The 27,786-nt window shown below is 35.8% G+C and overlaps 1 protein-coding gene and 1 pseudogene across 1 annotated transcript in view; one reads left to right on the top strand and one right to left on the bottom strand.

Moving 5' to 3' along the window:
• LOC109453332 (nuclear pore complex protein Nup153) overlaps window positions 1-27,786 on the bottom strand; it is a 215,911-nt gene that overhangs the window by 150,357 nt on the left and 37,768 nt on the right. The window lies entirely within an intron of this gene.
• LOC141572142 (calcineurin subunit B type 1 pseudogene) lies at window positions 10,026-10,533 on the top strand (annotated as a pseudogene).

Raw genomic sequence — 27,786 nt, 5'->3', positions numbered from 1 at the left:
CAACCTGGAGATTACTTGGTGGGCTTAAGCCACAACTGGCGCTGGTTTTTTTGTTCTGTTTTGATTTGTCTTTATATTTCTGACATCTTTGCCTATGTCAGTGGGGGTTGTCGATTGTTTTTTACATGTGAATGTATTTGACTTTTTCCTTGTTGTTATTGTTGTGCTTGGTGATTTGCTTTGTTCTGTAATTGCCCTACCAGTGCCCAGCTTAAGAGGCACAAGATTCAACATACCCAGCGGCCAACTCCAGGCCAAGCCAGAGTACTACGGGTTTGACCTACAAGTGACACACTCAGAGGATTCTTTACAGGCACATAGAGGCCAAAGGGCAAACCACATCTAAGCGGTCAATCCTCACGCAGCAGAATACCCTGCGTGGGCAAAGCCAAGTCTCACAACTAGTCAGCCTAGGAGTTAACTCCACCTACTCACAAGCGAAAAGCAATTAAGGATCTTCTTTAACAGGACAATATACACAACACAAGAGTCACTTTTAGAGCACACGAGGAGGAGAACGAAGTAGTGCAAGTCAAATATAAAGGACATTTATTATATACTAATCCAGCAAGAACTAAGAACTCCAGGGCACCTATCTAATACATCGAAGCAAACACAGAGAGTCAGCCAGAATGAGGAAACAAAGAAACATATCCCAAATAAAAGAACAGAAGAAACCTTCAGAAATGGAACTAAATGAAGCAGAGGTAACCAAACTGTCAGAGACAGAGTTCAGAATTCTGATGATAAGAATGTTTAAGGAACTTAGAGAGGACATCAAGAAGGATGTAGAAATCATAACGAACAACCAGTTAGAACTAAAGAACACAGTTACGCAAATAAAGAACTCACTTGAAGGAATTAACAGCAGGTTAGATGAAGCAGAGGATCGAATCAGCGACTTAGAAGACAAGTTAGCAGAGATCACCCAAACAGAACAACAGAAAGAAAAAGAATAAAAACAATGAAGATGGTTTAAGAGACCTATGGGATAACATCAAGCGCAACAACATGCATCATAGGAATACCAGAAGGTGAAGAGAAGAAACAAGGGATTGAGAACATATTTGAAGTAATAATGTCTGAAAATTTCCCTAACCTGATGAAGGAAACCAACATACAAGTCCAGGAAGTGCAGAGAGTTCCAACCAGGATAAACCCAAACAGGTCCACTCCAAGACACATTATAGCTAAAATGGCAAAGATTAAAGACAAAGAGAGAATCCTAAAAGCAGCAAGAGAAAGACAGAGGGTTACATACAAGGGAACTCCCATAAGACTATCAAATGACTTTTCTGCAGAAACATTGAAGGCCAGGAGGGAGTGGCAGGAGATACTCAAAGTGATGGAAAACAAAGGCCTACAACCTAGGTTGCTTTATCCAGCAAGGCTATCATTTAAAATTGACGGGAGATAAAGAGCTTCCCAGAAAAGAATAAGCTAAAGGAATTCATTACCACCAAGCCAGCATTGCAAGAAATACTAAAAGGACTTCTGTAAATAGAAGAAAGACGAAAACAACTTATCCACAAATTTAAAATGGCAATAACTATGTACTTATCAATAATCACTTTAAATGTAAATGGTTTAAATGCTCCAATCAAGAGACATAGGGTGGCTGAATGGATAAGAAAGCAAGACCCTTGTATATGCTGTATACAAGAGACTCACCTCAGATCAAAAGACACACACAGGCTAAAAGTGAAGGGTTGGAGTAAGATATTCCATGCAAATGGAAATGAGAAAAAGCTGGAGTTGCAATACTTATCTCTGACAAAATAGACTTTAAAATGAAGAAAATATTAAAAGACAAAGATGGACACTATATAATAATAAAGGGATCAATTCGACAAGAGGATATAACCCTAGTAAACATCTATGCACCCAACATAGGAGCACCTAAATATATAAAACAGATATTGACTGACATAAAGATGGAGATCAACAGTAACACTATCATAGTAGGGGACTTCAACACACCTCTGACAACAAGGGACAGGTCTTCCAGACAGAAAATCAATACGGAAACAACAGCCTTAAATGACACATTGGACCACTTGGATTTAACCGATATTTTCAGAGCATTCCACCCCAATGCTGCAGAATACACGTTCTTCTCAAGCGCACATGGAACATTCTCCAAGATAGACCATATGTTAGGCCACAAAGCAAGTCTGGATAAATTTAAGAAAATTGAAATCATACCAATTGTCTTCTCTGACCACAGTGCTATGAAATTAGAAATGAACTACAGGAAAAAGACTGGAAGACACACAAATTCATGGAGGCTGAATAATATGTTACTAAACAATGAATGGGTCAAACAGGAGATCAAGGAAGAAATCAAAAGATATCTCGAGACAAACGAAAATGAAAATACAACGACCCAAAATCTATGGGATGCAGCGAAAGCAGTCCTAAGAGGGAAGTTCATAGCACTGCAGGCCTACCTAAAGAAACAAGAAACATCACTAATCAACAGTTTATCTTCACACTTAAGGGATCTGGAAAAAGAACAACAAAATAAGCCCAAGAGGAGTACAAGGAAGGAGATAATAAAGATCAGAGCGGAAATAAATGAAATAGAAACCAGAAAAACAATACAAAAGATCAATGAATCCAAGAGTTGGTTCTTAGAGAAGATAAACAAAATTGACAAACCTTTAGCCAGACTCATTAAAAAAAAGAGAGAGAGGACCCAAATTAATAAAATCAGTAATGAAAGAGGAGAAGTGACAACAGACACTGCAGAGATACAAAAAATCCTAAGAAATTTCTATGAGCAACTGTATGCCAACAAATTTGACAACCTGGAAGAAATGGACAATTTCCTAGATGCATACAACCTCCCAAGGCTAACTCAAGAGGAGACAGAAAACCTGAATAGACTGATTACCACCAAGGAAATTGAATCAGTAATCAACAATCTCCCAACAAACAAAAGCCCTGGACCAGATGGCTTTACAGGTGAATTTTACAGAGCGTTCCAAAAAGAATTGTCACCTATTCTCCTCAAACTCTTCCAAAAATCCAGAGGAGGAAGACTCCCAAACACTTTTACGAAGCCACTATCACCCTGATCCCAAAATCAGACAAAGACACCACAAAAAAGAAAACTACAGGCCGATATCGCTAATGAACATAGATGCAAAAATCCTCAACAAAATACTAGCAAACAGAATTCAGCAATATATTAAAAAGATTATACACCATGATCAAGTGGGATTCATCCCTGGTATGCAAGGGTGGTTCAACATCCGCAAATCAATTAATGTGATACACCACATTAACAAAATGAAAAATAAAAATCATATGATCATATCAATTGACGCAGAAAAAGCATTTGATAAAATTCAGCAGCCATTCATGATAAAAACCCTTAAGAAAGTGGGAATAGAGAGATCATATCTCAACATAATAAAGGCCATATATGATAGACCCACAGCTAACATCATACTCAATGGGGAAAAACTAAAACCATTCCCCTTAAAATCAGGAACAAGGCAAGGCTGCCCACTTTCTCCACTTCTATTCAACATAGTGCTGGAAGTTCTAGCCACAGCAATCAGACAAGAAAAAGAAATAAAAGGCATCCAAATCGGTAAGGAGGAAGTAAAACTGTCATTATATGCAGATGATATGATACTATATTTAGAGAACCCTAAAGACTCCACCAAGAAACTATTAGAGCTGATAGATGAATTTAGTAAAGTAGCAGGATACAAAATTAATATTCAGAAATCAGTTGCATTTGTATATACCAATAATAAAACATCAGAAGGAGAAATTAAAAATGCAACTCCGTTTACAATTGCTCCAAAGACTATAAAATACCTGGGAATAAATTTAACCAAAGAAGTAAAAGATCTGTACTCAGAAAATTATAAGACACTGAAGAAAGAAATGAAAGAAGATACAAATAGATGGAAACACATACCATGTTCATGGATAGGAAGAATTAATATAGTTAAAATGTCCATACTGCCTAAGGCAATATATATATTCAACGCAATTCCTATCAAACTACCAACGACATTTTTCACAGAAATAGAACATATAATCCTAAAATTTATATGGGATAACAAAAGACCCCGGATATCTTCAACAATCTTGAGAAATAAGAACAAAGTGGGAGGTATAACAATACCTGACTTCAAATTATACTACAAGGCTACAGTAATCAAAACAGCATGGTACTGGCATAAAAACAGACCCATAGATCAATGGAACAGAATAGAGAGTCCAGAAATAAATCCATGCCTATATGGCCACTTAATCTATGACAATGGAAGCAAGAATGTACGGTGGGGTAAAGACAGTCTATTCAATAAATGGTGCTGGGAAACTTGGACAGACACATGCAAAAAGATGAAGCTGGATCACCTCCTTACACCACATACAAAAATAAATTCAAAATGGCTTAAAGATTTAAATGTAAGATCTGAAACCATAAAATTCCTAGAAGAAAATATAGGAAGAAACTTCACAGACATTACCGGAGTAAGATTTTTACTGATATATCCTCGAGGGAAGTAAGAGGAAAAATAAACATGTGGGATTACATCAAACTAAAAAGCTTTTTCACAGCAAAGGAAACCATCAATAAAACAAAAAGGGATCCTACTGATTGGGAAAAGATATTTGCCAATGATATATCTGATAAGGGTTAATATCACAAATTTATAAAAACTCACTCAACTCAACTCCAAAAAAACAAACAACCCAATTAAAAAATGGGCAGAGGACATGAAGAGACATTTTTCTAAAAAGGACACACAGATGGCAAACAGACATATGAAGAAATGTTCAACCTCACTAACCATTAGAGAAATGCAAATAAAAACCACAATGAGATACCACCTCACCCCAGTCAGGATGGCTATCATCAATAAATCAACAAACAACAAGTGCTGGCGTGGATGCGGAGAAAAGGGAACGCTGGTGCACTGTTGGTGGGAATGCAGATTGGTGCAGCCACTATGGAAAACAGTTTGGAGATATCTCAAAAATCTGAAAATGGAACTACCTTATGATCCAGCAATCCCACTCCTAGGTATCTATCCGGAGAAATCCAAAACTCCAATTCAAAAATCTTTATGCACTCCTATGTTTATTGCAGCACTATATACAATAGCCAAGACCTGGAAACAACCGAAATGCCCATCAGTAGATGACTGGATTAAGAAACTGTGGTACATTTATACAATGGAGTATTACGCAGCCATAAAGAAGAAAGAAATCTTACCATTTGCAACAACATGGATGGACCTAGAGAACATTATGTTAAGTGAAATAAGTCAGAAAGAGAAAGACAAATACCATATGATCTCACTTATATGTGGAATCTAAAGAAAAGAATAAGTGAATGAACTAATCAGAAACAGTTTTGGAAACATGGAGGAAAAACTGAGGGTTGCTAGATGGGCAGGGGGGTGGGGATAAGGGGAAGGTGAGAGGTTTTGGGAACGTACAGAGGGATAGTGGATGGGGGGAGGGGGGTTCACACAGTGTGAGGGATATAAATGATAAATGTCTAAGTTTTGCTTTGTCTTGTGCACCTGAAACTAATTAATAAAAAAAAAAAATTAAAAAAAAAACAAAAAAAAAAACGAGTGGGAGATACTATAAAAATGAAGAAATGTGGCATGCCACTTGTAACAAAACCAAATAAAGTATCAATTCTATGAGAAAAACAAACATAATATTTTAAAATAAATTACCATGTGAAAATGCATTTGTTACTTGAGGGCAAAAATAAATGTTACTTGAGGGTGAAAATAAATGAACTCTAGAGTCATTTAAATGTATTGAATCCTGACACTTTACCAAATGGTATCTCTAAAGTTCTGTGGAAGGATAAATAAAAACTAAGGCAATGAAAAAAAAAAAAAAAAAAAAAAAAAAAAAAAATGATAATATATTTTCATATATTATCTCTGTACTACATCTTCCCAACTCTTGTTATTGACTGTTTTTTATTATAGTTTTTTATTATAGTCAATCTAGTGAGTGTGAAGTTGTATTACATTGTGGTTTTAATTTGCTTTTCCATAATGAGCTGTGATTTTGATTATTTTTGTGTGTATGCTTGTGCTTTTTGTGGTGTCATATCTATTCAAATTGTTTGCATATATTAAATGGGGTTGCTTTTAAAAAAAAAATAAAAATAAAAATAAAAATAAAAATAAAAATAAAAATAAAATACAAACAATGTTTACAAATTCCAATAGAAACATTTCCTTTTCTCAAGAATGCATTACAACATTTCATAACCAAGTGACTACCACCAATCAAAGTAGTTTGGTAATGCTCGCTGTCAAAAAAACACAGTAGTAATCAAATTACAACCCAGTTTCTATAACTAGCTGATAGCATCTGAAAAACTGAACTATAATAACTGCTTTAAATAATGTTTCTCTATATGATACCAAACATTCATTATATTTTCAGAGAAACTGCAATATTATACATTAGTTTTATCAATTATTTCATGCCGATTAAGGATTGGTGTTCAGGACAGAGGCTTCAGCAAACATGAGGCAATATTATAATCCTCCAGGAAAATTGACAGTCTGTCCTGTCACTGGATTCTAACAGGGCACGGGCCTCTCAATGTGTTACTCCACTAACCCATAAAATGGAAATGAATTAGAAAACTTTTCTTTTCTTTTTTTCGTTTTACTTGTTATTTATTAGTTTCAGGTGTACAAAGCAATGTGATAGTTAGACATTTACACCCGTCACAAAGTGATAACCCTCCTCCCCCAATATATTAACCCTCTGACACCGTATATAACTATTATAATTCCATTGACACTATCGCCTATGCTGTACTCCACATCCCGTGACTACATATATAGTAAATTATAGTTGGCATTCAATATCATTCAACTTGAGGTGTACAGCACAGTGGTCAGGTATCTACACCATCCATGACATGGTCTCTCTAATAAGACAAGTGCCCACCTGACACCCTACAAAATCATTACAACATTATTGATTATATTCCCCAAACTGTCTTTCAGATTCCCGTGGCAATATTGTGAATACCAATTTGTGCTTCTAATCTCCTCACCTTCTCCCACATCCCCATCCACATCCCAACCTGCAACCATCAGTGTTTTCTCTATATCTCTGAGACTATTTCTGTCTACTGTGCTCATTTATTCAGTTATTTAGATTCCACATGTAAGTGAGATCATATGGTATTTGTCTTTCTCTGTCTGACTTATTTCACTGAAACCATAAAACTCTCAGAAGAAAATATAGAAAGTAAATTTGAAGACATTACCCAGAATAATATTTTTACTGATATATCCCCTCAGGCAAGGGAAGTAAAAGAAAAAATAAACATATGGGATTACATCAAAATAAAAAATTACCATCAATACAACAAAAAAAGCATCCTACTGAAAGATGTATATTTGTCAATGACACATCGGATAAGGCATTAATATCCAAAATTTAGGAAACACTCGTTGAAATCAACACCAAAAAAACAAACAACGGAATTTAAACATGGGCAAAGGACACGAAGAGATATTTTTCTAAAGAGGATATACAGATGGCCAACAGAAATAGGAAAAAATCCTCAACCTCTCTAATCATGAGAGAAATGCAAATAAAAACCACAATGAGATACCACCTCACTCCGATCAGAATGGCTATCATCAATAAGTCAACAAACAACAAGCACTGACGAGGATGTGGACTAAAGGGAACCCTCATGCACTTTTGGTGGGATTGTAGATTGGTGCAGCCACTATGGAAATCAGTATGAAGTTATCTCAAAAAAATGGAAATGGAACTACCTTATGACCCAGTAATTCCGCCCTTAGCTATCTATCCAGAGAAATAAAAAAACGCTAATTCAAAAAAATGTGTGCACCCCTATGTTTACTGCAGCCTTATTCACAATAGCCAAGACATGGAAACAATGGAAATGCCCATCAGCAGATGACTGGATTAAGAAGCTGTTTACACAATAGAGTATCACTCAGCCATAAAGAAAAATTAAATCTTACCATTGCAATGATATGGATGGACCTGGAGAACATTATGCTAAGTGAATTAGAGAATCTTTAATATACCTTTCAACTCTCACGCTCTAGGAAACCAAGAAAGAAAAAATAGATTCATCCCAAATGTTAACGATAAACATCTGGAGGCCTTGTTGAGAATGACTCATACATGAGTCTCAGGACTCAGCATGAAAAAGTATAGGATTGCATACATGAAATAGAGAAGGAAGCAGCAGGGATAGACTGACTTGGGACAAGCTTAGGAATCATGGGCTTGCATCATGCTATCTGCTACTAATGCAGTGAACTATGTTAACTGTAAAAAATTTTTAACTTTAAGAATTTTTTAATTTTACAAGAAGCTCCCTGTGTGACTCCAAGATCCAGTTAACACTTTCTGAAATAAAATATTGCCCTTTGTGAACACACACAGAAATAAGACTCATAATTACTGTTAACTATTTATGAAAACATCCTCTATTCAGGAAAATAAGAAATTACTCTAAGGACAGGACAGATCTTCAAATATATTTTTCACATACAATTTCTATGTCTGTCATAGATTGTCATCTTTACACGATTTCCCTCTCCAAAAGGCTACATGTTCAAAAGTATTACTATAACTCCTCCATTTTAAAATGTCAAAATCTGGAACATAAGCACCATAACAACATATACAAAAAACAGAATTGTATGAGCTTCAAGACTCTTAGGACAAAACATAGAATGCCACAATTTACCTTCACTTGGTGTTTTATAAAAAGCTAGCAATCAATTTCTGATTCTTCTCTGCCAATGTTTATATATGTAAATGTAACTCATTTTGCATAATGAGTTTGTGTTCTGTGACCCTGCTTCACTCACTTATAAGTTCTGATAACTTCTTGCAGTTTCTTGGGATTTTCTATATAGATAAGCACGTTGTCTGCAACTAGGAATAATTTTATTCCTTCAGTCCCAGTATGTATGCCCAGTATTTCTTTTTTCTGCATTAGCTAGGATCCGCAGTATATTTAACAGTAGCAGTGAGAGCAGACATCCTTGTTCTCTTTCTAATCATTGGGTGAAAGTAGTCAGTCTTTCACCATTAGGATGAATCTAGCTGGAGATTTTCTGTAGACACAATTTATCACTTCCAGGAGGTTCCATCTGTTCCTAGGTCTATTGAATATTTTTATCATGAATGGATGTTGAATTTTGTCAAATGTGTTTTATGCATCTGTGGAGATGTTCATACAATTTCTATTCTTTACTTTATGTATATGGAAGATAACATTAATTTTCAAATGCTTCATTCCCAGGACATGCATATTCCATGTGACCCTGATGTAATACACTTTTTATATATGTTGGGTTCAATTTGCAAATATTTGTTGAGAAAGCTTGTGTCTGTAACTCATGACAAATACTGGTCTGCAGCTTTCTTATAATGTCTTTGGTTTTAGTTATCAGGGTAATGTTGGTTCCTTAATATGTTGGGAAACATATGAAAAAGTTTGTGTATAATTGGTGTTATCTCTTTCCTAAAAGCTTTTTAGCACCTTCAGGAAAGTCATGTGGCCCTGAAGTTTTGTTTGCTAGAGGGTATTTTAACTATGAATTTGATTTCTATAATTGGCTGCTTAAGCTATTTATTCTTGAGTAACAGCAAGTAACATGAAACACCTAGGTATAAACCTAACAAAATATGTGCAATGCCTGTGTGATGACTATTACAAAACATTGAAGACAGAAATTTAAAAAGACCTAAATAGTGGCAGGAGGCTCAACACAGGAAAGATGGCTCCCACCAGCCGGCTGCACAGAAGGGAGATCCCCACGTAGGGAAAATGGCCCCAAAGTTACACAACTCAGTCTTTCCCCTTATGTCTCCGACACCCCCCGAGTCACCTTCTCTCTGCTGAGCCCAGGATTAGATACTGCTTCCGTGTTTGTAGGACAAATGAAATCGAGCTTTAATTCATTTATTTCATACCTAGTGGAATAACATAAAGAACATTCCCAATGGGAAATGAGGCAAGTTACTCTTTGGAAATGTGCTCACACTTTGATGCTGATGAAATTAAAAGGCTAGGGAAGAGATTCACAAAGCTTGATTTGGACCATTAGGATCTTTGAGTGTGGAAGAGGTCCTGTCCCTACTGGAGTTACAAGAATTCTTTAGAACAGCGAGTAATAGATACATTCCACACAGATGGGAATGGACCAGCAGACTTTAAAGAATTCATTGAGGGGGACTTTCAGTTCAATGTCAAAGACAATAAAAAGCAGAGTTGAGGTTTCCTTTCCGTATCTACGACATGGACCAATGTGGCTATCTTTCCAATAGGGAACTCTTCCAGGGGCTGAAGACGATGATGAGAACAATCTGAAAGATATACATTTACACCAAAGTGCAGACAAAACCATAACAAATGCAGGTAAGGATGGAGATGGAAGAATATCCTCTGACAAATTCTGTGCTGTTGTAGGTGGCCTACATATCCACAAAAAAATGGTGGTAGATGTGTGACTCTTTTTTCAAGTAAGCACCTAACACTTTTCCTTTCTTCTCCATCTCTGAAGATTGACTCAAGCCATCCATCCATGCTCTCTGTGTGTTTAAATGGAAGTATTTTTCTCTGTGAAGCCACATTTTCCAACATGAGCCTCATGAAGCCAACTAAGTGTTATTGACCTCTTATTCTCTCAGTAACTCAGTGTAGCACTTTAAAGTCTGAAGGACAACATGAAAGGAGCATGTCAATGTGGTGAAGAAAGGGAAGAGGTTCACTTTTTAATTTATCTTTCTTCATCTTGTATAACAAGAAAGAATCAGTACCTATGTATATACAGATATATGTAGCTTTCTATATGTGAGGTAGGTTTAATATACTTGATTTAATTTAATATACTTGATTTAGGGAAAAAAATGATAGTGTACAAAAGTGCCAAGCAGAACATAAAATACCTTAATTACATGATTGTAACAGGGGAGTTTGTACCTTTTTCTATAACTAGGAATATATTTCCAGGGACTACGAGTCATTGCTGAGCAGCTCTTACTACATCTCCGCTTGAGGAGTTCAGTGCTACTGCCAAGAGCTCGTGCTCGTGTTCATACATTACCTGCACAAAGCTATGGCTGCTTCATTCTGTTACTGCATAAGTGGGGCCATCACAATTATTAAATGTCCCTGAGTAAACGTAAGTTTCAGTTGTGATTTTATACACAAAGGCAAGAAGCTATGTGAAGCAATCATAATTTCTCTTAGATATTACTTAGTGAAAAGTCCCTGAAGTAGTCATGTAACTGCATAGAATATCCATTTGTTTAGTTACATGGGTAAACAATTTGTCATTAAACCTATGTTTGAACCATAACTGCCCCTTCTTTGTTTCAAAAGACTGGCAGCTAATCTAAAACACGGGTGATATTTAACATGCATGTATGTATCTAAATGCCCACATACATTTGTGACTTAAATAGGCGAAATCTTACTCATCTGTGTGCCACAGAGGAGCAAAATTTTATCCAAATTTATATCTCTTAAATTTCTTTACCACGCGGCATAAAGGGTGAACGATGGTTTTCTTCTTGGTTTGCCCATATTTTAATGGATGATGATTTAATAAATTTGTGTGATAGAAAAGTAGTATATCATGTTCCACCACTAAGTATTGTCCCTTCCCTTTTCTGCAGAGGTACTGTTGGCTGGAAGAAAACACTCTGGGTAGCTTTAAGAGTGAGTCGTCTTTCCCTATATAGGTTTTCAATGAAAACAAAACAAAACTGGTTTTACAGTCGTGAGTGGGAAAAGGCAGGTTGAATCAAGGTGAATGAATCTTAAAGTGGGCACAACTGCCGCCATCGCTGTTCCTTCAACTGAGTGCTGCACGTCAGGGGCTCTGTCTATGAGAGAAAAATCTCGGTGCTTGGTGTCCTTGCATGACATGGAGTTTTGCATATAGACCCATGTAAAATGGACCTTTTGTTTACATAATGTGCCAAATTTTAAAAGAAAATGTGGCCAACTTTGGAAATGTTACTGTTCAAACTGAAAATCTCCTACATGAAACTTTCTTCCTCTGGTTCAGTACATGGATTATAATCGCAGCCAGTGGTTTATCTCTTCCAGTGTCAACTGCCATGTGCTCTGCTTCAAGGGGGAATGAGTCTTCTGTGAAGTTTTTGTACATAAGTATTTGTTACAAATATTTTTAGAAAATGCTTTCTATTTCTCTTCCTTGTGCATATCTTGGCTCGCGTTACAGAAAAACAGGGCAAATATTATTTTCTTATTGGAGACTGAGTGTTTCCTCCTTTTTTTCTACTTTTTTTTTTTTTTAATGTGTATGGGTGGGTAGTTAGGGGTGAATTATGCCATATGTTAGTTTTTCTTCTGCATGAAATGTCATGTTGTAAGAACTTTAGAAAACTTCATAGTGTATGGATAAGAAAATAAAATATTTCAAACTTGAAAAAAGAAAGATCTAAATACATGTACTGATGTATTGCATTCATGGATTGGAAGACTCAGTTTTGTTAAGATGTTTATTCTCCCCAAATTGATCTTTAGGCTCAATGCAGTCCCAATCAAACCCCATAGACTTTGTAAAAAACTGATAGGGTGGTTCCAAACAGATGAAAAAGCAAAGGAACTAGAAAAGCCAAAACAAGCTTGAACAAGAACAAAATTGGAGGACTCATAGGACCTGATTTCAAGATTACTGTAAATCTATAGTAATCAAGACAGTTCAGAGTTGCCGAAAGGATTAATACACACATCAGTGAAGTACGTGAAGTCCAGAAATAGAGCCACAATATGGTCCACTGATGTTTTCAAGGTATAAAGGCAAATCAATAAAGAAACTATAGTCCTTGAGAAAGACAAATACAATATTATCTCATTTATATGTGGAATCTAAAGAACAGTATAAATGAACAAACAAAACAAAAACAGTCTCAGAGATATAGGGAAGAAAAGTGATGGTTGCTAGATGGGAGGGGTGTGGGGGTGGGGAGAAGGTAAAGGGATTGAAAAGTACAAATATGTAGTAACAATATAGCCATGGCGATATGAAATACCATTTGGGAATATAACAGTAATGTTGCAAAGATTATGTAGGGTGCCTGATGGGCCCTGAACTTATTAGGGAGATCACTTCATAAACTGTGTAGATGCCTGATCACTACGCTATACACCTGAAGCTGAAGTTGAATAATATTGAATGTCATCTGTAATTGAATATATATATGTATATGTATACATATATTTATATGCATAAATATATATATACACATATGTATGTATATATACATATATAGTCACGGGATATGGAGTACAGCATAGGGAATATAGTCTATGGAATTGTAACAGCTACATATGATGTCAGAGGAGTAGTAGATCGGAGGGGGTTATCACTTCATGAGGTGTGTAAATGTCTAACTTCTACATTGTTTTGTATACCTGAAACTAATGAAAAAAGAAAAAAGGAAAAACTATACTCTTTTGAAAAAATAGTACTAGCAAATTCAGAAATTCATATGTTGAAAAAGAATCTGGATCCATACAAAATAAAAAAGTTATCTCAAAGGATCACAGGTCTAAATTAAAACCTAAAATAAAGCTTCTACAAGAAAACACAGGAGAAAATCTCTGTAACCTTGGGTCAGGCTAAAATGTCTTTGATACTACACCAAAAGTGTCAACCATAAAAGGAAAGAAATAACAATATACTGAATGTCATCAAAACAACATTTCTCTTCAAAAGAAAATGCTAAGATAAGCCAGAGAAAGGAAGAAAAATATTCCCAAAACACATGTCTACTAAAGGACCTTGAGTATTGAACTCTCTAAACTCAATAAGAGTACAACCCTATTAAAAAATGGGCAAAATATCTGAATAGATATTTCACCAATGAACATCTACGATGACAAATAAGCCCTTGAAAATATTCTCGTTGTCATTAGGGAAATGCATATAAAAAGAAGAAGAGCAAGTTGGAATGGCTACTCCATACCTATGAGAATGGCTAAAATAAAAAACAGAAAACGAAAAACTGACGACCACACAGTGCTGACCAGAACTCTCTGACATTGCCATTGAGAATGCAAAGAGGCACCAGCCAGTTTGGAAAACAGTTTGGCAATTTATTATAAAGTTTAATGTATACTTATCATATGACCCTGCAGTCTAACTTCTAGGTATTTACCCAAATAAAATGAACATCAATGTTCACACCAAATGTCAATAGCAGCTTTATTCACAATTGCCAAAAATTAGAAACAACCCTAGTATCGCTTCACTGGTGAACGGATAAACAAATAGTATAATAGCTCAGCTATAAAAAGGAAATACATTTTGATATATGCAAAAATTGACCGATCTCAAATGCATTATGCTAAGTAAACTAAGCCAGATTCAAAACATTATATGCTATATTAAAAATTTACATGGCATTCTGGAAAAACCAAAACTACAGGGAGTTAAAACACATCCATGGTTGTCACAGGGTGGAAGTAGGAAGAGTGTCTGACTACAGAGCGATTTGCTCAAGGTAAAATTTTGGGGTGATGAAAATGTTTGCTCAGTATTTTGATTGCAATAGCAGTTACACAACTGTATGTCCTTTGTTAAAATTCAAATAGTCCAATAAGGGTGAATTTAACTACATATACTTTGTACCTCAATTATTTTAAAAGAAGAAATTAATCATCATACATCCAAAACATACACATTCACATATCTAATCCTAAAATGTTCACTTAGATCTTAAATCATGTTCATATAGTCCTTAAATGAACAGAAGGTTTCTAATGGCCACTTCCATTGTTTTCCAAAGAATAACTGAACAAAATTTTATTTGAATGCCAATACTTAAATATCGAATATTTTTATAGCCTATCCATTTAAATGTTAATAAAAATAACAAGTAAGCATAAGATACCAAGGAAAAGGGCTAGTAATCCAACAATAAAGGTGCAAGATTCTTAAAGTTGCACAGGAAGTGGCACAATGTTAATACAAAATAGAATGTAAAAGAATTAAGGTAATATATCATAAGCGGAAAAAGGAACTGCAAAGTAACATGAAGAGATAGACATAAGAAGTAAATGAGTGACTAAAACAATTCGAAAATGTAGGCCTTTCTCCAAAAATGTCAATTTCATTAATTATAAACATTCCAATTAAAAGGCAGAAAGATAAAAGGGGAACACTCAACTATATGCTGTCTACAAGAGGCTTACTTTGAATACAAAGACACAGGTTGAAAGTAAATGGATGGAGAAAATAGAAAGCACAATTTCCAAGCAAAACAATTCTTGTTCTACTAATAGAATGGTAGGCTATATGACTAGCAGACAAAGCAGATTTCAGTACTAAGAATTTTTTTCTAACGATTAAAAAGCAAAATAAATTTAGTAATATGACCAGAGGCACATCACTGAAACGCCATAGCAGATGTAAGGTGCATGCTCTCATGAGGGCTGAAAATATATGATGCGAAAATTGACATAATTAAGGAGAAAACACAAATTCTCCAAATCAAAAGTTGACTATTTTAACTCCTATCCCTCAACAATTTTAAAAGACTAACCTGACACCGCCCACAAAAGAAAAAAAAACAAAAGAAAGAAAAAAAGCATTCAGCAAGAACAAAGAAGACGTAAGAAATACTATCAGTCATCATTCTGAAATGTAGAGACCACCATACACAACAACTACAGAATATACCTTCTTCAAAGTTCATCAAGAACACCGTACACTGGGTTTTAAAACAAGTCTGAATCCATTTCAAAACATTAAATGAATAAACAGAGATCACAATAATACACGATCATATGAGAAATCAACACTATATTAGGAAAAACAAAAAACAACTACTAAAATCTTCTAGGAGGAAACACAGGAGAATTCATTTGCAGCCTGGGAAGAGACAAAGGTTTCTTAGGACACAGAGAGCAGTAAAAATAATGGGTAATTAGTATAAAACAGAGACTTCATAAAATGTAGAACATCTGCTGATCAAGAGATAACATTAAGAAAATGAAAAGCAAGCAAGACTGGTCGAAAAATATTTGTAAGTCCTGTATCAGACAAAGTATTTGTGTCCAGAATTCATAAACAGCTCCTATAGTTCTATGATGAAAAGACAACTCAATCTTTTAAACGGCAAAAGTTCTGAAGACAGACCTCACAAAGCAAGACATGCACATGGCCAAGAAGCACATAAACAAGAACACATTACTAGTCATGAGGGAAATGCACAGTAAATTACAATGCCACAGCAACATACACATAGCAGAATGGCTACAATTTAAAAGAGGGCAACCAACTACAGGTAAGGATGTAGAGCGACAGAAAGGTTCACAAACTATTGGGAGGAGTTTAAAATATTAGGTATTTAACCAAGAGAAATGAACATATGTCTACAAACAGAAACAAGAATGTTCATAGCAGCTTTTCATAAGAGCCAGGCAAAAAGCACTACACACTGAGTAACTACTGATATGAACATTTAGAAAGAGCAAAACCAACAAATGGTGGGGAAAATGAGAATATTTACTGTCCTGGGGCAGGAGGCAATAAATATTGACTGGGAAGGAACATGAGTGAATTTTCTGCAGGACTGAAAACATTCCACACCTCTGTAGGCTGAGTTACACAGGTGTAAACATCTGTGCAATTCATTCAATGCTACACCTAAGAGTTTTGCAATTCACTACACGTAAATTCTTGATAAATTAAAAAACAATGCATATTTAACTCTAGTTCCAGCAATGTATGCTGAAGTATTTGCGGATGAAGTGTATTCATACCTTAAACTTAGTTTCCAACGCATCCAAAACATAAAGGATGGATATTAGCTTGGTAGAGCAAATACGAGAAAATATTAGAATCTATTCCTGGGAAAATGCGTGACCATGGCACACTTCTTCCAACATTTCTTCTCTGTGAAGCTTATAGTCAAATCGGGTGATAGGTGAGAAGAAAAACAAAGGTATTTCTGTACAGATGTTTCTTTCCATCTTCAACCCTACCCTTATTTTCCTCACTTTAGACCCTTATAACATCTAAACACACCAGCTGAATAACCTATTTTTCACACCAACTCCTTAAGCTTGGAAATACCACTTCGTCATGTATTGACATTGAGCCAATTCTAAATGATTCCTAGTCACCAAAATTTTGAAATGGTTCACAAGTGGGTCCCATCAATATGGGAAAAAGAAAGTCAGAGCTGTAATCAGAAGCTTACAGACACCTCAAATTGAACACAACCACCATGAAGTATGGGACTTACTATATGTTAACTTTATAAAACCTTTTCATGGATTATCTCACGTGAGGTACACACTATTACTGTGGATGAGGAAACTGAGGCATGGAGATATATGGCCCAATCCCATAGAGCTGTTAAATAGCAGACATCCTACAGACACAAGGTAAATATCATTAGTATTCATCGCTCTATTTTAAAGAGAAGGAAGTCGATGTACAAAGAGTTACTTTAACCCAGGTCACCCACGTCACTAAGTGGCAGGACTGTAGCTGACCTGATAATATCAAGCAATTAAGTCTCCACAAACTCAGTCTTACCGTATACTACTTACCTATTCTCTATCAATGAACTTTTTCATTATAAAAACAAGATTGGTATCACAGTAGATGCAAACAGACAATGTTAAATTACTAACACTCAATCCCTACAGAGGGAGGGTAGGGACCCAGATGAGAGAGGAGGTAACAAAGAGGTCTGAGAGACAGATGGTCATAAAGCTCCTAACAGTATACAATGTAATATGAGCACAATAAACAAACTAACGTTTAACTATCACCACCCACAAAATGTCACAATACAGGAAAATCAGACTAAACACAAATCTGTGAAATGGCTAAAACTGAGCTACAGGTATCAGCCTGATAGTCAGCGAAAGATCTTAGGAATTATGTCTTTAAAAGTTGAAACTGAAGGGAAATGCAAGAATTACAAATCTGTCATCAGGCAAACACTACACCAAGGTGATGTTTTTCTCATACAGAGATAGACTTTGAAAATATAGGGCCAAAAATTTTACGGAGAAATATAAAAACTTCTCTAAAGAATAAGCTCATGCTATATTAATCATTACTAATTTCCTCATTGTCATGCAGGGTGTCATGCAGGGTCTCTGGTCCCGCTCCCCCCACAAGAACACATATAAGGTGAGGCCAAAAAGGAACACCCACGGAGACATAGATACGGGAGTCATGCCATTATAGTCTCACTGGTAGCTGGGTTGGAGACACAGGAAGCAGGAGTCATACGGTCCACAACCTGCTTTTCTCTGCCAACCAACATCACTTGCTAGCTGCAATCCACCACGATAACTGCAATCCGCTCTTACTAGCTCAGCCACCATCTTCTTGCTAGAGTGGCTGCTAGAGTAGCCACGGCAGTTATATTAGTGGCCAATGGCTCACTTGTTACAGCTGACGGCCAACTAGCCACAGCTGATGGCCATCCAATCACAGTTGATGTCCATTTACTACCCCAATGAGCACCTTTCCACGTGAGGAAACTGCACTCCTGGCTCTGTCCCCACACTCACGTAAACAAGGTAAGACAAATAACCCATTTCACAAATGTAACTATGTCTCCATAAAGAAATGTAATAACAAAAGAAAAGTATTTTTTAAGAAAACTTCAAAATATTATACACAGGATAATAAACGGCATCCAAGACTTTTTCTTTCAACATGTTAGGTACATTGATACATTCCCTCCCTTTGCAACACTCCAGCCCTACAACAAGTGGCAACTAAGGTAAAAAAATAGACCCTCAAGACCAGTGACTCAGCTGAGCCCTCCAACATAAATGTCACCAGACAGGCCCTGTGGCAGAAAATCCAAACTGCCAAACCAGTCATGATTCTGGTGAGCCACAGAGTCCCAAACGACAAAGGTGCGAAATAGGAAAAGAGGAAATAAAGAAAAACTGAAAAACAAAGGCCTCCCACTCTATATAATCCACCAAAGCAAAATACCAATAGACAGGAAGAAAATCAATGCTAATACACGCCAAAATTTCAATCAAAACATGATTTCACCTTCAACAGAACTTGTTACAAGATCTTCTATTTACAGGTAAAAATTGTACTCCTAAAAAACTCATGGGTCAATGAGGAGGTCATAAACAAAATTTAATAAGAAACAAATGACAAATGAAAGCATTAAGAAACAACCAAAACTTAAATGACTCAGCTAAGCTGAAGTTCATTTCTAAAAAGATTGAAAGGAGACCTGCATTCACTTCAAAGTAGAGAGAAAACAAAATATAGGAACCTATAGAAAGAAAGGTTAAATTAACCAATCTTCAGTTAGTCTGTAACTTCACACAACTTTTATGTTCAGAACATATAAAGGACTCTCCCTACAAACCAAATAACCTGTAAGAAAAAAAAATAAAGTGGAAGAAGGATGAAGAAAGAAAATCCAAATGTCGACAAACTCACACAAAAAATGTTCCTCTCCATATTAAACAACGAAATACAAAATAAAACTCCAATGGCATGCCACTTCGCAGACATCACATTGGCCAAAAATTTAAAACAAACAAAATCCGTACTGGTAAGGATACAGACACAGCAGACCTACCCACGGTCATGTGGAAGTGGTAAGCTATAATACTACCTTGAAGAACAATGAGGCACGTGGGGACAGAGCCAGGAGTACAGTTTCCAGGCTCTTGGCCTCTCGTGGAAAGGTACTGGCTCAGGTAGTAAATGGCCATCAACTGTGATTAGATGGTCATCAGCTGTTACTAGTTGGCCATCGGCTGTTACCGTTTCGCCATTAGCCACTCACTGATATAACTGCCATGGCTCAGCTCACAAGGTGTGGAGTGGTGTGGCGGAGTGTGGATTTCAGATCCTATGGCTCCTACTGCCTGTGTCTCCAACCCAGCAGCCAGCGAGACTACAGTGATATGACTCCCCTATCTATGGCTCCGTGGGTGTTCCTTTTTGGCCTCACCATGTCCTGCGTTCTTACGTGGGGAGCGGGACCAGAACCCCACATGACACCCTGCATGACAAGGCAACACATCACACATCTGAAGGTGTGTATGATCCCTATAATCCAACCCTATTCCTAGATAAAGAGCCTACAGAAAAGCCGGCACCTGTGCCCAGGGAGACGTGCGTGGACATTCCCCTCAGCATGTACTAGGAATGGACCCAAACGTACCCTGCAGAATGGATTGTGGTAAATCTTCCTACAGGATAAATATGTAACAGTGAAATTCAATAACCCCCAGTTACCTTTCACGACACTGATAAGTTTAATAAGAAATATCAATAAGAAGGCAATGGACATGAATACGTACAACATTAATCCACTTACAGAGCTTCAGAAATTGGCTAAATCTAATCTTATAATCATATTCTGAGGGTCAAATAATTTCACTTGTAATTCTGTTTTGGAAGAATTATGGCTTTTTGATAATACTCATAAAATTTTAAGTTCTACCATAGGTTTTCTGTGTTGTCCCAGTGAATGTGATTTTAAATTTAAAATCCTGGTAGTTTAAAACATACACACACACATGATTTGAAGGGACTGTTTCAGTGGCAGGTTAGTCTTGTGCTGGGTCACCCCAAAGCCCACCCCTCCAGACCTCCCCTCACCACCACGGCACACCAAGGCCTTTGATAAACATCAAGAGTATTAACTATATAACCTACCTCCTCCTCTGGGGGTTTAGTTGCCACAAAGCCCATTGTCTCCCGAGTAATGTTGCCACCTTCATTACCTTCGCCATGACATAAACCATTGGCTGCAGACATACTGAAATTTGGGGAAGAAAAACCACCAGGCGAAAAGGAATATAAAAGCAAGAAAGAAATGAAAGGAAATTAAGGCAACTGATATATTACTCTGCTCCATATTTGTGAACTAACTGATTACCTAAAAATTAGAGAACTACTAACAAGAAAATAAAGGTACAGCTGAAGTGACTTTTAAAGCTGATAGATTTCTTTGTGTAAAAAGTTCTATTTTTCAACTTTACTTAAGCTTCAAAAGGCTTACGTGAATCAAATATAGACCTTACAAATTAAATAAAATGTTCAGCTGTAAAAATGACATTACCTTTCTTGTTGTTGTCTATTTTGTCCTGGCGTCATAGCTTTTTCATCTACAGTCTAGAAAACATGAACACACCATATTTAAGTGCTTGCTTATTTTGTTCTCATTTTCGTAACATCATCCTTCTATCTGTGAGTTTTCATATTTCGAATCAGGAATTTCATGGTTCTCAGTTAATGAGTCCTAAAATTGGCAAGTTATACCCTGTCTTCTGAATGGTACACAAGACTAAGAGTGTAATTCATATACACAGAATGTCACTGAGCACAACTGGGCTTTAAATAAAATGGTAGTATACAAACATAATACACTACCAACCACAAAAAGACGTTTATTTATCTCTTCTTATGGCCTATTAAATGCACAAGAAAATTCATAATGACATTGCTTTAAAAATGATTCTCTGAACTGAAACTGAGGAGTTCTTCCATGAAAAGGAATCAGGATTTCTTGGAGGAATAAGTGATTGATAATAGGGTTAGGGCCAGGAATTTACAAGATGAGCCCGGATTACTTTATTATACCAAAAGCCACGAAATGGTCAAAAAATGACAGGGAAACATCAAAAGGACACAGCAGCCAGGCCGAAGACAAATATGGGACAATATGAGCATCCAAGTAAATAATGCTAATGAAAGATTATAACTTATTGAATGTAAAAATTCATATTGACATTAAAAATAAACACATAAATAGCGAAAAGAAAATGTACCTATTAATAGAAAGTCAACTTATGTAGAAGGAACAAGGAATTAGAGAATCACCCTTTCACAATAAACAAATAATAGATTCCGGCAAATAGCCTCAATAATGCTAACACAAGTGGGCAAAAAGGACATTTGTGTGCTCAAAGTGATCTCCCCACAAGAAAGTTACTAATCATAAAAGGTAAAATAGTCACTTTACAGTGGACAAATCCCACTGACACCACCTTCGGTTATGATCACACTGCCAGGCATGGGATGAACTGACAGCATGTGCCTCCTACATGATACACTGAGAAGAGCTCAGCATCCATTCTGGGCTATTACTACCAAAAGTACACAACTGGAATCTAATCCGGAGGATCAAGAGATATCCCCAAATCGCAGGACATGCTACACCTTCACTTGTACTCTTCAGAAGTATGTATGTTGTGAAATATCAAAATAAAAAACAAACCCCCACAAAATCTCTAAGGGACTGCTGTAGACTAAAACATGATCTTAGGTTCTTTGTCTTTGGCATGACTGGCAACATCTAAATAAAACCTCTAGATTAGATAATGGTATTGCAGCAATGCTAACTTTCGGCTTTGGTAATTGTTCAACACTTATGTAAGAATTTCCTTGTTCACAGAAAACATGAAGAAAAAAAATAAAGCAATTGTACTGAAATGTGGAGTTCTTCAAATTTGTCTTGAAACTCTGTAGGTCCAAAATTAAGTTCAAAATACTATTTAAATAATGACAACTAATATGACGAAATGGTGATCATGAGAGTTGAATCCAGAAAAACAGTAATGGGTAAACATCCATTTAAAGAATGGATGTTTAAAGAATAAAAGCATTTAAAGAATAAAAGCATTATTCTTTCAACTTTACTTTGAAATACAAGAAATGGGGCTGTTATGAAGATCAAATCAGATTAACTATATATATAAGTAAAGGCAAAAACAGTGAAATGCTATTGAAATAAAAGAAATACACTTTAGTTAAATCACACAAGAAAACAGACAAACCCAGATATGGCACATTGTATAAGACAACTGGCCTGGTCTCTTCAAAAAGCAAAGTGCCCGGGAAATCAACTCCTAAGTAGAGACTCCAGGAGAAATGAACAAGTATGCTCACCACAACAATAAATACAAAATCAACTTGTACAGAAAAATTCATAGCAGGACTATTCAATAGTACAAAAGTGAAAACACGATGTCTATCTTCTCATGAATGGGATAAGCAAAATCTGGCACATCCAAACAAATAATATTCAGCTATAAAAAGAAATGGAGTTCTCATACTTGCTATGACATGGATGAACCTTGAAACCGTTATGCTATTTGAAATAAGCCTGTCACAAAGAACACCATATTTTAAGAATCCATTGATATGAAGTGTCTAGAATAAGCACATCTACAGAGACAGGTCACTGTTTGCTAGGGCTGGAGGTGTAGGAGTGAGGCATCACTCCTAATGGGTATGGGTTTTGGGAGGGGTCGGGAGAGGTGATGGAAATGTTCTAAACCTGAATGTGGTGATGGCTGAACAACTCTGTGAATACACTAAAACCACAGAATAGGTAAATAGGTAATGTTTTGGAATCTGAATATATCCCAATAAAGACGTGATTTAAAAATAAAAACAATGTGGTGAGAGGGAAAATTGCAGGTCTAGAAAGACAAAAGTGAAAGCAATGTGTAAAACTTGTATTCTGGTTAAAAAATACAGCTACAAACATCATCTGAATATGCACGAGGTATTAGACAATATTAGGAAGGAACTGGCATTAGTTTCTTACATGTTTCTTACATACTGGAGAAATGACTTAGAAAATACATGCCAAAGCACTCAGAGATAAAAGATGTGCTATCTGAAATTTACTCGCAGATAGTCTAACAACACAAAATACACAGAGAAAGCCAATCTGGGGAAACTATGTAGTCTAAACCATGAATACATACTAGTGCTTACTAGCAAATGCTAATGTGGGATTTGATTGAGGTGCCAGCCATTATAAACCCATACCACTTTGTAATCATCACTAATTCACAAACTGTACCCATTATCTACTTGGTAGACTGCGATGGTACAGTGCTTGTATGTTACATTATTTATTCTTGTTCATTTTAATCGATAACTCGAAGAAAAGTGAAAATAAACACGGAGTCACACTGTGCTTTATCGATTTTTTGTTTTGTCTTTTTAATTCACCCAATGCAGTCAGAGAAGATTGAAAATAAACAGTTCAATTTCCTGATACAGATACTGGCTCTGGGGTCACGAGTCTCTGAACAGGACGATAATGACAGTCCACCTTATAGGTAAAATGAAATCAAACATGAAATTATATTTTCATATATAGCAATGGTGCCAATTTAATAATTATTTGGCAATACCTAATGAGAACTACAGATTATGAGTAATTCCTATTGAAATACCCAGTGGATACAAAGAAACACCAAGAAAATTGATGGTAACAGAACCAAGGCGGGGGGTGTGTATGTGTGTTTAGGTGTATGTGTGTGTGTGTGTGTGTGTGTGTGTGTGTGTGTGTGGTTCCAAAATGGTTTCCATAGAATATTCTATCCAGATTTAATGACTTTGACACACCTGTGCACACATACAACATAGGAACTTTATTCAAAATTGTTAAACATATCTACGCTTTTACAGGATGAATTTCAAGTATAAAAACTAACCACATAAACTGCAATTGATTTTGTAACATTTTCCCTCAAAATACAAACTAAATTTTCTTAGCTGCAAATGAGATCCATTATACTAGTTAGGAAAATATTTTAATGGCTTAAAATGTGAGCGAATCTCTCTCCAATTTCATGTTCCTCTACTGTGATTTAAAAACCAAACCTAAAGTCTTACAAATAAAATATCAGTAGTAGTGTTGAGAATTCCAAACCTTAGCATGAACTGGCTTTATTATCTAGGTTCACAAGTGTTTTGTCAACTGTCTCTGGCTACACGGCATCACAGTAAAATCCTGTGGGTTTAAGATGAGTCTGAGCCAAGATCTTCTCTGTCCATAGACTGTAATACTCGGAATACAGGCCGTTCACTCAGCAACAGCTGTGAACAGCACTGGTTTCAAGGCAAACACTCTGAGGGTTACTGGCTTTTCCCTCAGTCTCACCACAAGTGTGATCCTACAACTCGGTGACACAGTCTGTTTTGCAGACTCTTCTGATTACATCCATGAACCATGAACTTTAATATTATGTTTATGCCCTTATACTTCCTAACACTCATTAATGAAAACTTGGTACAACACACAAACATTAAGAAAAATTTTTAATGAGAACATCTATTCTCGCATAATTTTTATAATTTACTTCTTTTTAAGAAATCTGATATAAAATAAAGGTCTGAGAAAAGCAGCTAATGGGCTATATTAATCCCCTTATAGCAGCTAATAATGGATTGATTCCCTCTTGCCAGGTTGCAAATGTCTAGGTCATTCCAAAAATTGAGAAGCAACACTATCCCAAGAAACAACTCAATGTTAACTTCCTCCTCTGCACTAAAAATTTGGTAAAAACAATTATAAGTTTTCATATCTTGAGTACAGTCCCCAAATTAATTCAGAGATTTATGATAATTTTAATCAATTACTTCTTGGGAGAACTTGGATTTATAATATATGCTTCCACAGTAAGGATCTGGTTATCTGCTTTCCGAGAAGGACAATTAATCGGTCACAAAAATAATTTATAAAATTTACATCATTTTCCCTGTTTAGTGAGCATTTTATTTTTTCCCACAATAACTATTACACCTAATTTTTACAAAACAGAATACTCTAGAAAGAGTTAACAAGATATAATCTATATTCTATTTTACCTAGCTCAGCTTTTTTGGAACAGTATTTTAGCTGACTCATGAAGATTTGACCATTTGTAATTATATTACATACAGCAGATTGATGTATATTTGTTCATGAGGAACGTTTACAAAGATAGCTATGTTCAATGAGCATTTTAGTTCATGAATGTCTGGTGACTAAACACTTCAAGCTCTGTTCACTCCTCTCTTTATTTATCCAAAGGTAACAGTTACTGCTAAAAACTGCCGAGTTGCTGAAGATGGGAATGCCAAATATCCAGAAAATACTGCATGAGCATCTACGACATATACAGCATTATGCTAAGTAAGGTGCTCACAAAAGGAACAAAGTCAAGGAAAATAATCTTATTTTTCACATACGTTCCCTAATGACTATCAACAACATTCTGTTTGTGTATTTGGTGACTTAAAAATAAATAACGCAAAAGTCCTCACACTTTACAGAAATAAGTGCTAAAGAAGTCTTACCTTTTGCATTTGGGACTGAGAATATGTGGTGATATCTGTCCCACTCCTATCAAGAGGCTGATAAAATAAAATAGAATAGATGGCAAATTTTTAAAAATATGACTTTTATCACCAATATATAAAAATTTATCTTTAAGTGACAGATAAAAACTTTGAAAATCCACTTAGAGAATTCAGTGGACAAGAAACAACAAATGAAACTCTTTTTGCATCCTGGTATGTTGAAGGAATAATAAAATCAAGAATTTACAATGAACTCAAATTGTAAAACACTTTTGCTTTAAATGTGATTTTAAAAATTTTACTGAGGGGGACTTACCATCTCTAAAGACTGCAATATTGGCCGAGCTCCTAAACTCAGCACACCACAGGATTGTGTATTGAGTTGCTTAGTTTTCATATGTCTTCTGACTGGTAACTACAAAGGAAAACATATGTTATCTGCTGGAACTGTAAACTCTACAGCACATATTTCAGATACAGAATGAGGTCAAAAGGGAAATGGAATATTGTGTTAACAACTTATCTCTGGGTGGTGTCATTAATCATATAGTCAACCTTTTTTCTTTATTTATTGAATATGCAATTCTCGGCCCGAGAAATTATTTTTACAGTCAGAAAAAATGGTGAGACTGCTTGCAACACTCTAAAGAATCTGTCAGCTATGTGAAATGGAAATTGAGCCAACTGTTACTTTGATCTGCTTATCAAGGTAATCATATTTAAATCAAAGAATGCTTAGTTAAGGTGAACTGAATCAAAACATTAGTTATTCTTGGTAATAAATATTATTTAATTACAGTAAATTCAAGGATAAGTAAATGAAGAGACTGTAGACTCTGTTAACAACATATACACAAAATAGAATTTTCATGATGTTCAAAAACTCTTAGGACAAAACAGAATGCTGCACTATACCTTAAATGGGTATTACTTTTAAAACTAGCAATTTCTAAATGCTCTCTGCTAAAGTTATATGTAAACATAACTCTTGTTATATTGACCATGTATTCTGCAACCTTCCTAAACCCACTTACACGTTCTAATTATAGTATATGTGCTGCCGAAGCGAGCACGACTTACACCTTCTTCTTGTAGTTACTTGAGATTTTCTATGGAGATCAGATCGTTGCCTATGACTAAGAATCATTTCATTCCTTCCTTCCCAATATGTACACCTGTGTTTCTTTTTTCTGGCATTAGCTAGGACCTGCAGTACATGTAACAGCAGCAGTGATAGCAGACATCTTTGTTCTCTTCCTAATCTTAGGGGGAAAGATTTCAGTCTTTTAACAATAGTATGATGTTAGCTGAAGATTTTCTGTAGGTACAATTTACCACATCCAGGAAGTTCCATGTATTCCTACCATGTTTCCCCGAAAATAAGACCTAACTGGATAATAAGACCTAGCATGATTTTTCACGATGACATCCCCTGAACATAAGCCCTAAGGCGACTTTTACAGCAAAAATTAATATAAGACCTGGTTTTATATTCAGGGAAACATGGTAGTCCTGCTCAGAATTTTCATCATGAATGGATTTGGGATTTTTTCAAATGTGTTTCATGCATCTGTGATGATATTCATAATTTTTTTTTTTTTTTTTGGTATTTAACTTTAAATTT

Source organism: Rhinolophus sinicus, linkage group LG06, assembly GCF_036562045.2.
Source record: "Rhinolophus sinicus isolate RSC01 linkage group LG06, ASM3656204v1, whole genome shotgun sequence".
Classification (NCBI taxonomy): domain Eukaryota; kingdom Metazoa; phylum Chordata; class Mammalia; order Chiroptera; family Rhinolophidae; genus Rhinolophus; species Rhinolophus sinicus.
This window is presented reverse-complemented; position numbering and strand designations above follow the sequence as displayed.